Source organism: Eurosta solidaginis, chromosome X (assembly GCF_040869045.1).
Source record: "Eurosta solidaginis isolate ZX-2024a chromosome X, ASM4086904v1, whole genome shotgun sequence".
NCBI lineage: Eukaryota > Metazoa > Arthropoda > Insecta > Diptera > Tephritidae > Eurosta > Eurosta solidaginis.
Genome location: NC_090324.1, coordinates 210,218,571 through 210,236,268, shown reverse-complemented (window position 1 = coordinate 210,236,268; position 17,698 = coordinate 210,218,571).

The window sequence follows — 17,698 nt, the reverse complement described above, 5'->3', positions numbered from 1 at the left end:
ATCTTGCTTGGTTCAATAGATATGGACACTTATCCGTTTTAGTCGGTTAACCCCACCCAGTATGACGTAGAAATTGAACCGCTAGCGACAGAACCTTGAATCAGCTTGTGGATTAATACACTTATAAAAACCTATCATCTGCAGAAACAAAATCGATTCTATCATGCTTGGTTCAATAGATATGGACACTTATCCCTTTTAGTCGGTTAACCCCACCCAGTATGACATAGAAATTGAACCGTTAGCGACAGAACCTTGGGTCAGCTTGTGGATTAATACACACATAAAAACCTATCATCTGAATAACAAAATCGATTCTATCTTCCTTGGTTCAATAGATATGGACACTTATCCCTTTTATTGGGTTAACCCCATCCACTTTGGCGTAGAAATTGAACCTTTAAATATAGAACCTTGGATCAGCTTGTGGATTAATATACACATAAAAACCTACTATCTGCAAAAATAAATTCGATTCTATCTTGCTTGGTTCAATAGATATGGACACTTTTCCTTTTTAGTCGGTTAACCCCATCCACAATAGATATGGATACTTATCCCTTTTAGTCGGTTACTTTGATGTAGAAAGTGAACCGTTAACGATAGAACCTTGGATCAGCTTGTGGATTAATATACACATAAAAACCTATCATCTGCAAAAATAAATTCGATTCTATCTTGCTTGGTTCAATAGATATGTATACTTATCCCTTTTAGTCGGTTAACCCCACCCACAATAGATGTGGACACTTATCCCCTTTAGTCGGTTAACCCCACCCACTATGACGTAGAAATCGAACCATTAAAGATAGAGCCTTGGATAAGCTTGTGGATTAATATACACATAAAAACCTATCATCTGCAGAAACAAAATGGATTATATCTTGCTTGGTTCAATAGATATGGACACCTTTCCCTTTTAGTCGGTTAACCCCACCCACAATAAATATGGACACTTATCCCTTTTGGTCGGTTAACCCCATCCACTTTGACGTAGAAATTGAACCGTTAACGATAGAAGCTTGTATCAGCTTGTGGATTAATATACACATAAAAACCTACCATCTGCAAAAACAAAATCGATTCTATCTTGCTTGGTTCAATAGATATGGCCACTTTTCCCTTTTAGTCGGTTAACACCAGCCAAAATAGGTATGAACACTTATAACTTTTAGTCGGTTACTTTGATGTAGAAAGTGAAACGTTAACGATAGAACCTTGGATCAGCTTGTGGATTAATATACACATAAAAATCTATCATATGCAAAAATAAATTCGATTCTATCTTGCTTGGTTCAATAGATATGTATACTTATCCCTTTTAGTCGGTTAACCCCACCCACAATAGATGTGGACACTTATCCTTTTTAGTCGGTTAACCCCACCCACTATGACGTAGAAATTGAACCATTAAAGATAGAACTTTGGATCAGCTTATGGATTAATATACACATAAAAACCTACCATCTGCAAAAATAAATTCGATTCTATCTTGCTTGTTTCAATAGATATGTATACTTATCCCTTTTAGTCCGTTAACCCCACCCACTATAACGTAGAAATTGAACCGTTAACGATAGAACCTTAAATCAGCTTGTGGATTAATATATAAATTCGATTCTATCTTGCTTGGTTCAATAGATATATATACTTATCCCTTTTAGTCGGTTAACCCCAACCAATATAACTTAGAAATTGAACCGTTAACGATAGAACATTGTGGATTAATATACACATAAAAACCTATCATCTGCAAAAACAAAATCGACTATATCTTGCTTGGTTCAATAGATATGGGCACTTATCCCCTTTAGTCGGTTAACCCCACCCAGTATGACGTGGAAATCGAACCGTTAGCGATAGAACCTTGGATCAGCTTGTGGATTAATATGCACATAAAAACCTACCATTTGCAAAAATAAATTCGATTATATCTTGCTTGGTTCAATAGATATGTATACTTATCCCTTTTAGTCGGTTAACCCCACCCACTATAACGTAGAAATTGAAGCGTTAACGATAGAACCTTATATCAGCTTTTGGATTAATACACACATAAAAACCTACCATCTGCAAAAAAAAATCGATTATATCTTGCTTGGTTCAATAGATATGGACACTTATCCCTTTTAGTCGGATAACCCCACCCAGTATGACGTAGAAATTGAACCGTTAGTGACAGAACCTTGGATCAGCTTGTGGATTAATATACATATAAAAACCTATCATCTGCAGAAACAAAATCGATTCTATCTTGCTTGGTTCAATAGATATCGACACTTGTCCCTTTTAGTCGGTTAACCCCACTCAGTGTGACGTAGAAATTGAACTGTTAACGATAGAACCTTGTTTCAGCTTGTGGATTAATATACACATAAAAACCTACCATCTGCAAAAATAAAATCGATTCTATCTTGCTTGGTTCAATAAATATGCACTCTTATCCCTTTTAGTCGGTTAACCCCACCCACTATGACGTAGAAATTGAACCATTAAAGATAGAGCCTTGGGTCAGCTTGTGGATTAATATACACATAAAAACCTATCATCTGCAGAAACAAAATCGATTAGATCTTGCTTGGTTCAATAGATATGGACACTTATCCCTTTTAGTCGGTTAACAACATCCACCTTGACGTAGAAATTGAACCGTTAACGATAGAACCTTGTTTCAGCTTGTGGATTAATATACACATAAAAACCTACCATCTGCAAAAATAAAACAGATTCTATCTTGCTTGGTTCAGTAGATATGGACACTTATCCCTTTTAGTCGGTTACTTTGATGTAGAAATTAAACCGTTAACGATAGAACTTTGTATCAGCTTGTGGATTAATATACACATAAAAGCCTACCGTCTGCAAAAATAAATTCGATTATATCTTTCTTGGTTCAATAGATATGTATACTTATCCCTTTTAGTCGGTTAACCCCACACACTATAACGTAGAAATTGAACCGTTAACGATAGAAGCTTAGATCAGCTTGTGGATTAATATAAATATAAAAACCTACCATCTGCGAAAACAAAATCGATTATATCTTGCTTGGTTCAATAGATATGGACACTTTTCCCTTTTAGTCGATTAACCCCACCCACAATAGATATGGACACTTATCCCTTTTAGTCGGTTACTTTGATGTAGTAATTGAACCGTTAACGATAGAACCTTGTATCAGCTTGTGGATTAATATACACATAAAAGCCTACCATCTGCAAATATAAAATCGATTATATCTTGCTTGGTTCAATAGATATGGATACTTATCCCTTTTAGTCGGTTAACCCCATCCAGTATGACGTAGAAATTGAACCGTTAACGATAGAAGCTTAGGTCAGCTTGTGGATTAATATACACATAAAAACCTACCATCTTCAAAAATAAATTCGATTCTATCTTGCTTGGTTCAATAGATATGTATACTTATCCCTTTTAGTCGGTTAACCCCACCCACTATAACGTAGAAATTGAACCGTTAACGATGGAAACTTAGATCAGCTTGTGGATTAATATACACATAAAAAGCTACCATCTGCAAAAACAAAATCGATTCTATCTTGCTTGGTTCAATAGATCCGGACACTTGTCCCTTTTAGTCGGTTAACTCCACCCACAATAGATATGGACACTTATCCCTTTTAGTGGGTTAACCCCATCCACTTTGGCGTAGAAATTGAACCGTTAAAGATAGAACCTTGGATCAGCTTGTAGATTTATATACACATAAAAACCTATCATCTGCAAAAACAAAATTGATTCTATCTTTCTTGGTTCAATAGATATGGATACTTATCCCTTTTAGTCGGTTAACCCCGTCCACTTTGACGTAGAAATTGAACCGTTAACAATACAACCTTAGATCAGCTTGTGGATTAATATACATATAAAAACCTACGTTCTGCAAAAATAAAATCGATCCTATCTTGCTTCGTTCAATAGATATGGACACTTATCCCTTTTATTGGGTTAACCCCATCCACTTTGGCGTAGAAATTGAACCTTTAAATATAGAACCTTGGATCAGCTTGCGGATTAATATACAAATAAAAACCTACTATCTGCAAAAATAAATTCGATTCTATCTTGCTTGGTTCAATAGATATGGACACTTTTCCTTTTTAGTCGGTTAACCCCATCCACAATAGATATGGATACTTATCCCTTTTAGTCGGTTACTTTGATGTAGAAAGTGAACCGTTAACGATAGAACCTTGGATCAGCTTGTGGATTAATATACACATAAAACCCTATCATCTGCAAAAATAAATTCGATTCTATCTTGCTTGATTCAATAGATATGGACACTTATCCCTTTTATTGGGTTAACCCCATCCACTTTGGCGTAGAAATTGAACCTTTAAATATAGAACCTTGGATCAGCTTGTGGATTAATATACAAATAAAAACCTACTATCTGCAAAAATAAATTCGATTCTATCTTGCTTGGTTCAATAGATATGGACACTTTTCCTTTTTAGTCGGTTAACCCCATCCACAATAGATATGGATACTTATCCCTTTTAGTCGGTTACTTTGATGTAGAAAGTGAACCGTTAACGATAGAACCTTGGATCAGCTTGTGGATTAATATACACATAAAACCCTATCATCTGCAAAAATAAATTCGATTCTATCTTGCTTGATTCAATAGATATGTATACTTATCCCTTTTAGTCGGTTAACCTCACCCACAATAGATGTGGACACTTATCCTTTTTAGTCGGTTAACCCCACCCAGTATGACGTAGAAATTGAACCATTAAAGATAGAACCTTGGATCAGCTTGTGGATTAATATACACATAAAAACGTATCATCTGCAAAAATAAATTCGATTATATCTTGCTTGGTTCAATAGATATGGACACTTATCCCTTTTATTGGGTTAACCCCATCCACTTTGGCGTAGAAATTGAACCTTTAAATATAGAACCTTGGATCAGCTTGTGGATTAATATACAAATAAAAACCTACTATCTGCAAAAATAAATTCCATTCTATCTTGCTTGGTTCAATAGATATGGACACTTTTCCTTTTTAGTCGGTTAACCCCATCCACAATAGATATGGATACTTATCCCTTTTAGTCGGTTACTTTGATGTAGAAATTGAACCGTTAGCGACAGAACCTTGGATCATCTTGTGGATTAATACACACATAAAAACCTATCATCTGAAAAACAAAATCGATTCTATCTTCCTTGGTTCAATAGATATGGACACTTATCCCTTTTATTGGGTTAACCCCATCCACTTTGGCGTAGAAATTGAACCTTTAAATATAGAACCTTGGATCAGCTTGTGGATTAATATACAAATAAAAACCTACTATCTGCAAAAATAAATTCGATTCTATCTTGCTTGGTTCAATAGATATGGACACTTTTCCTTTTTAGTCGGTTAACCCCATCCACAATAGATATGGATACTTATCCCTTTTAGTCGGTTACTTTGATGTAGAAAGTGAACCGTTAACGATAGAACCTTGGATCAGCTTGTGGGTTAATATACACATAAAACCCTATCATCTGCAAAAATAAATTCGATTCTATCTTGCTTGATTCAATAGATATGTATACTTATCCCTTTTAGTCGGTTAACCTCACCCACAATAGATGTGGACACTTATCCTTTTTAGTCGGTTAACCCCACCCAGTATGACGTAGAAATTGAACCATTAAAGATAGAACCTTGGATCAGCTTGTGGATTAATATACACATAAAAACTTATCATCTGCAAAAATAAATTCGATTCTATCTTGCTAGGTTCAATAGATATGTATACTTATCCCTTTTAGTCGGTTAACCCCATCCACTATAACGTAGAAATTGAACCGTTAACGATAGAAGCTTAGATCAGCTTATGGATTAATATACACATAAAAACCTACCATCTGCAAAAACAAAATCGATCCTATCTTGCTTGGTTCAACAGATATGGACACTTATCCCTTTTAGTCGGTTAACCCCACCCACAATAGATGTGGACACTTATCCCTTTTAGTCGGTTAACCCCATCCACCTTGACGTAGAAATTGAACCGTTAAAGATAGAACCTTGGATCAGCTTGTGGATTAATATACACATAAAAACGTATCATCTGCAAAAATAAATTCGATTATATCTTGCTTGGTTCAATAGATATGTATACTTATCCCTTTTAGTCGGTTAACCGCATCCACTATAACGTAGAAATTGAACCGTTAACGATAGAAGCTTAGATCAGCTTGTGGATTAATATACACATAAAAACCCACCATCTGCAAAAACAAAATCGATTCTATCTTGCTTGGTTCAATAGATATGGACACTTTTCCTTTTTAGTCGGTTAACCCCACCCACAATAGATATGGATACTTATCCCTTTTAGTCGGTTACTTTGAAGTAGAAAGTGAACCGTTAACGATAGAACCTTGGATCAGCTTGTGGATTAATATACACATAAAAACCTATCATATGCAAAAATAAATTCGATTCTATCTTGCTTGGTTCAATAGATATGTATACTTATCCCTTTTAGTCGGTTAACCCCACCCACAATAGATGTGGACACTTATCCCCTTTAGTCGGTTAACCCCACCCACTATGACGTAGAAATCGAACCATTAAAGATAGAGCCTTGGATAAGCTTGTGGATTAATATACACATAAAAACCTATCATCTGCAGAAACAAAATGGATTATATCTTGCTTGGTTCAATAGATATGGACACCTTTCCCTTTTCGTCGGTTAACCCCACCCACAATAAATATGGACACTTATCCCTTTTGGTCGGTTAACCGCATCCACTTTGACGTAGAAATTGAACCGTTAACGATAGAACCTTGGATCAGCTTGTGGATTAATATACACATAAAAATCTATCATATGCAAAAATAAATTCGATTCTATCTTGCTTGGTTCAATAGATATGTATACTTATCCCTTTTAGTCGGTTAACCCCACCCACTATAACGTAGAAATTGAACCGTTAACGATAGAACCTTAAATCAGCTTTTGGGTTAATACACACATAAAAACCTACCATCTGCAAAAAAAAAAATCGATTATATCTTGCTTGGTTCAATAGATATGGACACTTATCCCTTTTAGTCGGATAACCCCACCCAGTATGACGTAGAAATTGAACCGTTAGTGACAGAACCTTGGATCAGCTTGTGGATTAATATACATATAAAAACCTATCATCTGCAGAAACAAAATGGATTCTATCTTGCTTGGTTCAATAGATATCGACACTTGTCCCTTTTAGTCGGTTAACCCCACTCAGTTTGACGTAGAAATTGAACTGTTAACGATAGAACCTTGTTTCAGCTTGTGGATTAATATACACATAAAAACCTACCATCTGCAAAAATAAAATCGATTCTATCTTGCTTGGTTCAATAGATATGGACACTTATCCCTTTTAGTCGGTTAACCCCACCCACTATGACGTAGAAATTGAAACATTAAAGATAGAGCCTTGGATCAGCTTGTGGATTAATATACACATAAAAACCTATCATCTGCAGAAACAAAATCGATTAGATCTTGCTTGGTTCAATAGATATGGACACTTATCCCTTTTAGTCGGTTAACAAAATCCACCTTGACGTAGAAATTGAACCGTTAACGACAGAACCTTGTTTCAGCTTGTGGATTAATATACACATAAAAACCTACCATCTGCAAAAATAAAATCGATTCTATCTTGCTTGGTTCAGTAGATGTGGACACTTATCCCTTTTAGTCGGTTACTTTGATGTAGAAATTAAACCGTTAACGATAGAACCTTGTATCAGCTTGTGGATTAATATACACATAAAAACCTACCATCTGCAAAAATAAAATCGATTCTATCTTGCTTGGTTCAATAGATATGGACACGTATTCCTTTTAGTCGGTTAACCCCATCCAGTATAACGTAGAAATTGAACCGTTAGCGACAGAACCTGGAACCAGCTTGTGGATTAATATACACATAAAAACCTATCATCTGAAAAACAAAATCCATTCTATCTTGCTTGGTTCAATAGATATGGACACTTATCCCTTTTAGTCGGTTAACCCCATCCACCTTGACGTAGAAATTGAACCGTTAACGATAGAACCTTGCTCCAGCTTGTGGATTAATATACACATAAAAACCTACCATCTGCAAACATAAAATCGATTCTATCTTGCTTGGTTCAGTAGATATGGACACTTATCCCTTTTAGTCGATTAACCCCACCCAGTATGACATAGAAATTGAACCGTTAACGACAGAACTTGGGATCAGCTTGTGGATTAATATACGCATAAAAACCTATCATCTGCAGAAACAAAATCGATTATATCTTGCTTGGTTCAATAGATATGGACCCTTATCCCTTTTAGTCGGTTAACCCCACCCACTATGACGTAGAAATTGAACCATAAAAGATAGAACCTTGGATCAGCTTGTGGATTAATATACACATAAAAACCTACCATCCGTAAAAATAAATTCGATTCTATCTTGCTTGGTTCAATAGATAATAATACTTGTCCCTTTTAGTCGGTTAACCCCACCCACTATAACGTAGAAATTGAACCGTTAACGATATAAGCTTATATCAGCTTGTGGATTAATATACACATAAAAACCTACCATCTGCAAAAACAAAATCGATTCTATCTTGCTTGGTTCAATAGATATGGACACTTATCCCTTTTAGTCGGATAACCCCACCCAGTATGACGTAGAAATTGAACCGCTAGCGACAGAACCTTGGATCAGTTTGTGGATTAATATACATATAAAAACCTATCATCTGCAGAAACAAAATCGATTCTATCTTTCTTGGTTCAATAGATATCGACACTTGTCCCTTTTAGTCGGTTAACCCCACTCAGTATGACGTAGAAATTGAACTGTTAACGATAGAACCTTGTATCAGCTTGTGGATTAATATACACATAAAAACCTATCATCTGCAAAAATAAAATCGATCCTATCTTGCTCGGTTTAATAGATATGGACACTAATCCCTTTTAGTCGGTTAACCCCACCCAGTATGACGTAGAAATTGAACCGTTAGCGACAGAGCCTTGGATCAGCTTGTGGATTAATATACATATAAAAACCTATCATCTGCAGAAACAAAATCGATTCTATCTTGCTTGGTTCGATAGATATGTATACTTATCCCTTTTAGTCGGTTAACCCCACCCACTATAACGTAGAAATTGAACCGTTAACGATGGAAACTTAGATCAGCTTGTGGATTAATATACACATAAAAAGCTACCATCTGCAAAAACAAAATCGATTCTATCTTGCTTGGTTCAATAGATCTGGACACTTGTCCCTTTTAGTCGGTTAACTCCACCCACAATAGATATGGGCACTTATCCCTTTTAGTGGGTTAACCCCATCCACTTTGGTGTAGAAATTGAACCGTTAAAGATAGAACCTTGGATCAGCTTGTAGATTTATATACACATAAAAACCTATCATCTGCAAAAACAAAATCGATTCTATCTTTCTTGGTTCAATAGATATGGATACTTATCCCTTTTAGTCGGTTAACCCCGTCCACTTTGACGTAGAAATTGAACCGTTAACAATACAACCTTAGATCAGCTTGTGGATTAATATACATATAAAAACCTACGTTCTGCAAAAATAAAATCGATCCTATCTGGCTTGGTTCAATAGATATGGACACTTATCCCTTTTAGTCGGTTAACCCCACCCAGTATGACGTAGAAATTGAACCGTTAGCGACAGAACCTTGGATCAGCTTGTGGATTAATACACACATAAAAACCTATCATCTGAAAAACAAAATCGATTCTATCTTCCTTGGTTCAATAGATATGGACACTTATCCCTTTTATTGGGTTAACCCCATCCACTTTGGCGTAGAAATTGAACCTTTAAATATAGAACCTTGGATCAGCTTGTGGATTAATATACACATAAAAACCTACTATCTGCAAAAATAAATTCGATTCTATCTTGCTTGGTTCAATAGATATGGACACTTTTCCTTTTTAGTCGGTTAACCCCATCCACAATAGATATGGATACTTATCCCTTTTAGTCGGTTACTTTGATGTAGAAAGTGAACCGTTAACGATAGAACCTTGGATCAGCTTGTGGATTAATATACACATAAAACCCTATCATCTGCAAAAATAAATTCGATTCTATCTTGCTTGATTCAATAGATACTTATCCCTTTTAGTCGGTTAACCTCACCCACAATAGATGTGGACACTTATCCTTTTTAGTCGGTTAACCCCACCCAGTATGACGTAGAAATTGAACCATTAAAGATAGAACCTTGGATCAGCTTGTGGATTAATATACACATAAAAACTTATCATCTGCAAAAATAAATTCGATTCTATCTTGCTAGGTTCAATAGATATGTATACTTATCCCTTTTAGTCGGTTAACCCCATCCACTATAACGTAGAAATTGAACCGTTAACGATAGAAGCTTAGATCAGCTTATGGATTAATATACACATAAAAACCTACCATCTGCAAAAACAAAATCGATTCTATCTTGCTTGGTTCAACAGATATGGACACTTATCCCTTTTAGTCGGTTAACCCCACCCACAATAGATGTGGACACTTATCCCTTTTAGTCGGTTAACCCCATCCACCTTGACGTAGAAATTGAACCGTTAAAGATAGAACCTTGGATCAGCTTGTGGATTAATATACACATAAAAACGTATCATCTGCAAAAATAAATTCGATTATATCTTGCTTGGTTCAATAGATATGTATACTTATCCCTTTTAGTCGGTTAACCGCATCCACTATAACGTAGAAATTGAACCGTTAACGATAGAAGCTTAGATCAGCTTGTGGATTAATATACACATAAAAACCCACCATCTGCAAAAACAAAATCGATTCTATCTTGCTTGGTTAAATAGATATGGACACTTTTCCTTTTTAGTCGGTTAACCCCACCCACAATAGATATGGATACTTATCCCTTTTAGTCGGTTACTTTGAAGTAGAAAGTGAACCGTTAACGATAGAACCTTGGATCAGCTTGTGGATTAATATACACATAAAAACCTATCATATGCAAAAATAAATTCGATTCTATCTTGCTTGGTTCAATAGATATGTATACTTATCCCTTTTAGTCGGTTAACCCCACCCACAATAGATGTGGACACTTATCCCCTTTAGTCGGTTAACCCCACCCACTATGACGTAGAAATCGAACCATTAAAGATAGAGCCTTGGATAAGCTTGTGGATTAATATACACATAAAAACCTATCATCTGCAGAAACAAAATGGATTATATCTTGCTTGGTTCAATAGATATGGACACCTTTCCCTTTTCGTCGGTTAACCCCACCCACAATAAATATGGACACTTATCCCTTTTGGTCGGTTAACCCCATCCACTTTGACGTAGAAATTGAACCGTTAACGATAGAACCTTGTATCAGCTTGTGGATTAATATACACATAAAAACCTACCATCTGCAAAAACAAAATCGATTCTATCTTGCTTGGTTCAATAGATATGGCCACTTTTCCCTTTTAGTCGGTTAACACCACCCAAAATAAGTATGGACACTTATACCTTTTAGTCGGTTACTTTGATGTAGAAAGTGAAACGTTAACGATAGAACCTTGGATCAGCTTGTGGATTAATATACACATAAAAATCTATCATATGCAAAAATAAATTCGATTCTATCTTGCTTGGTTCAATAGATATGTATACTTATCCCTTTTAGTCGGTTAACCCCACCCACAATAGATGTGGACACTTATCCTTTTTAGTCGGTTAACCCCACCCACTATGACGTAGAAATTGAACCATTAAAGATAGAACTTTGGATCAGCTTGTGGATTAATGTACACATAAAAACCTACCATCTGCAAAAATAAATTCGATTCTATCTTGCTTGTTTCAATAGATATGTATACTTATCCCTTTTAGTCCGTTAACCCCAACCAATATAACGTAGAAATTGAACCGTTAACGATAGAACATTGTATCAGCTTGTGGATTAATGTACACATAAAAACCTACCATCTGCAAAAATAAATTCGATTCTATCTTGCTTGTTTCAATAGATATGTATACTTATCCCTTTTAGTCCGTTAACCCCAACCAATATAACGTAGAAATTGAACCGTTAACGATAGAACCTTAAATCAGCTTGTGGATTAATATATAAATTCGATTCTATCCTGCTTGGTTCAATAGATATATATACTTATCCCTTTTAGTCGGTTAACCCCAACCAATATAACGTAGAAATTGAACCGTTAACGATAGAACATTGTATCAGCTTGTGGATTAATATACACATAAAAACCTATCATCTGCAAAAACAAAATCGATTATATCTTGCTTGGTTCAATAGATATGGGCACTTATCCCCTTTAGTCGGTTAACCCCACCCAGTATGACGTGGAAATCGAACCGTTAGCGATAGAACCTTGGATCAGCTTGTGGATTAATATGCACATAAAAACCTACCATTTGCAAAAATAAATTCGATTATATCTTGCTTGGTTCAATAGATATGTATACTTATCCCTTTTAGTCGGTTAACCCCACCCACCATAACGTAGAAATTGAACCGTTAACGATAGAACCTTAAATCAGCTTTTGGGTTAATACACACATAAAAACCTACCATCTGCAAAAAAAAAATCGATTATATCTTGCTTGGTTCAATAGATATGGACACTTATCCCTTTTAGTCGGATAACCCCACCCAGTATGACGTAGAAATTGAACCGTTAGTGACAGAACCTTGGATCAACTTGTGGATTAATATACATATAAAAACCTATCATCTGCAGAAACAAAATCGATTCTATCTTGCTTGGTTCAATAGATATCGACACTTGTCCCTTTTAGTCGGTTAACCCCACTCAGTTTGACGTAGAAATTGAACTGTTAACGATAGAACCTTGTTTCAGCTTGTGGATTAATATACACATAAAAACCTACCATCTGCAAAAATAAAATCGATTCTATCTTGCTTGGTTCAATAGATATGGACACTTATCCCTTTTAGTCGGTTAACCCCACCCACTATGACGTAGAAATTGAACCGTTAGCGACAGAACTTGGGATAAGCTTGTGGATTAATATACACATAAAAACCTACCATCTGCAAAAAAAAAAATCGATTATATCTTGCTTGGTTCAATAGATATGGACACTTATCCCTTTTAGTCGGATAACCCCACCCAGTATGACGTAGAAATTGAACCGTTAGTGACAGAACCTTGGATCAGCTTGTGGATTAATATACACATAAAAACCTATCATCTGCAGAAACAAAATCGATTAGATCTTGCTTGGTTCAATAGATATGGACACTTATCCCTTTTATTCGGTTAACAAAATCCACCTTGACGTAGAAATTGAACCGTTAACGACAGAACCTTGTTTCAGCTTGTGGATTAATATACACATAAAAACCTACCATCTGCAAAAATAAAATCGATTCTATCTTGCTTGGTTCAGTAGATATGGACACTTATCCCTTTTAGTCGGTTACTTTGATGTAGAAATTAAACCGTTAACGATAGAACCTTGTATCAGCTTGAGGATTAATATACACATAAAAACCTACCATCTGCAAAAATAAAATTGATTCTATCTTGCTTGGTTCAATAGATATGGACACGTATTCCTTTTAGTCGGTTAACCCCATCCAGTATAACGTAGAAATTGAACCGTTAGCGACAGAACCTGGAACCAGCTTGTGGATTAATATACACATAAAAACCTATCATCTGAAAAACAAAATCCATTCTATCTTGCTTGGTTCAATAGATATGGACACTTATCCCTTTTAGTCGGTTAACCCCATCCACCTTGACGTAGAAATTGAACCGTTAACGATAGAACCTTGCTCCAGGTTGTGGATTAATATACACATAAAAACCTACCATCTGCAAACATAAAATCGATTCTATCTTGCTTGGTTCAGTAGATATGGACACTTATCCCTTTTAGTCGATTAACCCCACCCAGTATGACATAGAAATTGAACCGTTAGCGACAGAACTTGGGATCAGCTTGTGGATTAATATACACATAAAAACCTATCATCTGCAGAAACAAAATCGATTATATCTTGCTTGGTTCAATAGATATGGACCCTTATCCCTTTTAGTCGGTTAACCCCACCCACTATGACGTAGAAATTGAACCATAAAAGATAGAACCTTGGATCAGCTTGTGGATTAATATACACATAAAAGCCTACCATCTGTAAAAATAAATTCGATTCTATCTTGCTTGGTTTAATAGATAATAATACTTGTCCCTTTTAGTCGGTTAACCCCACCCACTATAACGTAGAAATTGAACCGTTAACGATATAAGCTTATATCAGCTTGTGGATTAATATACACATAAAAACCTACCATCTGCAAAAACAAAATCGATTCTATCTTGCTTGGTTCAATAGATATGGACACTTATCCCTTTTAGTCGGATAACCCCACCCAGTATGACGTAGAAATTGAACCGTTAACGACAGAACCTTGGATCAGGTTGTGGATTAATATACATATAAAAACCTATCATCTGCAGAAACAAAATCGATTCTATCTTGCTTGGTTCAATAGATATCGACACTTGTCCCTTTTAGTCGGTTAACCCCACTCAGTATGACGTAGAAATTGAACTGTTAACGATAGAACCTTGTATCAGCTTGTGGATTAATATACACATAAAAACCTATCATCTGCAAAAATAAAATCGATCCTATCTTGCTTGGTTCAATAGATATGGACACTTATCCCTTTTAGTCGGTTAACCCCACCCAGTATGACGTAGAAATTGAACCGTTAGCGACAGAGCCTTGGATCAGCTTGTGGATTAATATACACATAAAAACCTATCATCTGAAAAACAAAATCGATTATATCTTGCTTGGTTCAATAGATATGTATACTTATCCCTTTTAGTCGGTTAACCCCACCCACTATGACGTAGAAATTGAACCATTAAAGATAGAGCCTTGGATCAGCTTGTGGATTAATATACACATAAAAGCCTATCATCTGCAGAAACAAACTCGATTATATTTTGCTTGGTTCAATAGATATGGACACTTATCCCTTTTAGTCGGTTAACCCCACCCACAATAGATATGGACACTTATCCCTTTTAGTCGGTTAACCCCACCCACAATAGATGTGGACACTTATCCCTTTTAGTCGGTTAACCCCATCCTCTTTGACGTAGAAATTGAATCGTTAACGACAGAACCTTGTTTCAGCTTGTGGATTAATATACACATAAAAACCTACCATCTGCAAAAATAAAATCGATTCTATCTTGCTTGGTTCAATAGATATGGACACTTATCCCTTTTAGTCGGTTAACCCCACCCAGTATGACATAGAAATTGAACCGTTAGCGACAGAACTTGGGATCAGCTTGTGGATTAATATACACATAAAAACCTATCATCTGCAGAAACAAAATCGATTATATCTTGCTTGGTTCAATAGATATGGACCCTTATCCCTTTTAGTCGGTTAACCCCACCCACTATGACGTAGAAATTGAACCATAAAAGATAGAACCTTGGATCAGCTTGTGGATTAATATACACATAAAAACCTACCATCTGTAAAAATAAATTCGATTCTATCTTGCTTGGTTCAATAGATAATAATACTTGTCCCTTTTAGTCGGTTAACCCCACCCACTATAACGTAGAAATTGAACCGTTAACGATATAAGCTTATATCAGCTTGTGGATTAATATACACATAAAAACCTACCATCTGCAAAAATAAAATCGATCCTATCTTGCTTGGTTCAATAGATATGGACACTTATCCCTTTTAGTCGGTTAACCCCACCCAGTATGACGTAGAAATTGAACCGTTAGCGACAGAGCCTTGGATCAGCTTGTGGATTAATATACACATAAAAACCTATCATCTGAAAAACAAAATCGATTATATCTTGCTTGGTTCAATAGATATGTATACTTATCCCTTTTAGTCGGTTAACCCCACCCACTATGACGTAGAAATTGAACCATTAAAGATAGAGCCTTGGATCAGCTTGTGGATTAATATACACATAAAAGCCTATCATCTGCAGAAACAAACTCGATTATATTTTGCTTGGTTCAATAGATATGGACACTTATCCCTTTTAGTCAGTTAACCCCACCCACAATAGATATGGACACTTATCCCTTTTAGTCGGTTAACCCCACCCACAATAGATGTGGACACTTATCCCTTTTAGTCGGTTAACCCCATCCTCCTTGACGTAGAAATTGAATCGTTAACGATAGAACCTTGTTTCAGCTTGTGGATTAATATACACATAAAAACCTACCATCTGCAAAAATAAAATCGATTCTATCTTGCTTGGTTCAATAGATATGGACACTTATCCCTTTTAGTCGGTTAACCCCACCCACTATGACGTAGAAATTGAACCATTAAAGATAGGGCCTTGGATCAGCTTGTGGATTAATATACACATAAAAACCTATCATCTGCAAAAACAAAATCGATTAGATCTTGCTTGGTTCAATAGATATGAACACTTATCCCTTTTAGTCGGTTAACAACATCCACCTTGACGTAGAAATTGAACCGTTAACGATAGAACCTTGTTTCAGCTTGTGGATTAATATACACATAAAAACCTACCATCTGCAAAAATAAAATCGATTCTATCTTGCTTGGTTAGTCGGTTACTTTGAAGTAGAAATTAAACCGTTAACGATAGCACCTTGTATCAGCTTGTGGATTAATATACACATAAAAACCTACCATCTGCAAAAATAAAATCGATTCTATCTTGCTTGGTTCAATAGATATGGACACGTATCCCTTTTAGTCGGTTAACCCCATCCAGTATGACGTAGAAATTGAACCGTTAGCGACAGAACCTGGAACCAGCTTGTGGATTAATATACACATAAAAACCTATCATCTGGAAAACAAAATCGATTCTATCTTGCTTGGTTCAATAGATATGGACACTTATCCCTTTTAGTCGGTTAACCCCATCCACCTTGACGTAGAAATTGAACCGTTAACGATAGAACCTTGTTCCAGCTTGTGGATTAATATACACATAAAAACCTACCATCTGCAAACATAAAATCGATTCTATCTTGCTTGGTTCAGTAGATATGGACACTTATCCCTTTTAGTCGATTAACCCCACCCAGTATGACATAGAAATTGAACCGTTAGCGACAGAACTTGGGATCAGCTTGTGGATTAATATACACATAAAAACCTATCATCTGCAGAAACAAAATCGATTATATCTTGCTTGATTCAATAGATATGGACACTTATCCCTTTTAGTCGGTTAACCCCACCCACTATGACGTAGAAATTGAACCATAAAAGATAGAACCTTGGATCAGCTTGTGGATTAATATACACATAAAAACCTACCATCTGTAAAAATAAATTCGATTCTATCTTGCTTGGTTCAATAGATAATAATACTTGTCCCTTTTAGTCGGTTAACCCCACCCACTATAACGTAGAAATTGAACCGTTAACGATATAAGCTTATATCAGCTTGTGGATTAATATACACATAAAAACCTACCATCTGCAAAAACAAAATCGATTCTATCTTGCTTGGTTCAATAGATATGGACACTTTGATGTAGAAATTAAACCGTTAACGATAGAACATTGTATCAGCTTGTGGATTAATATACAC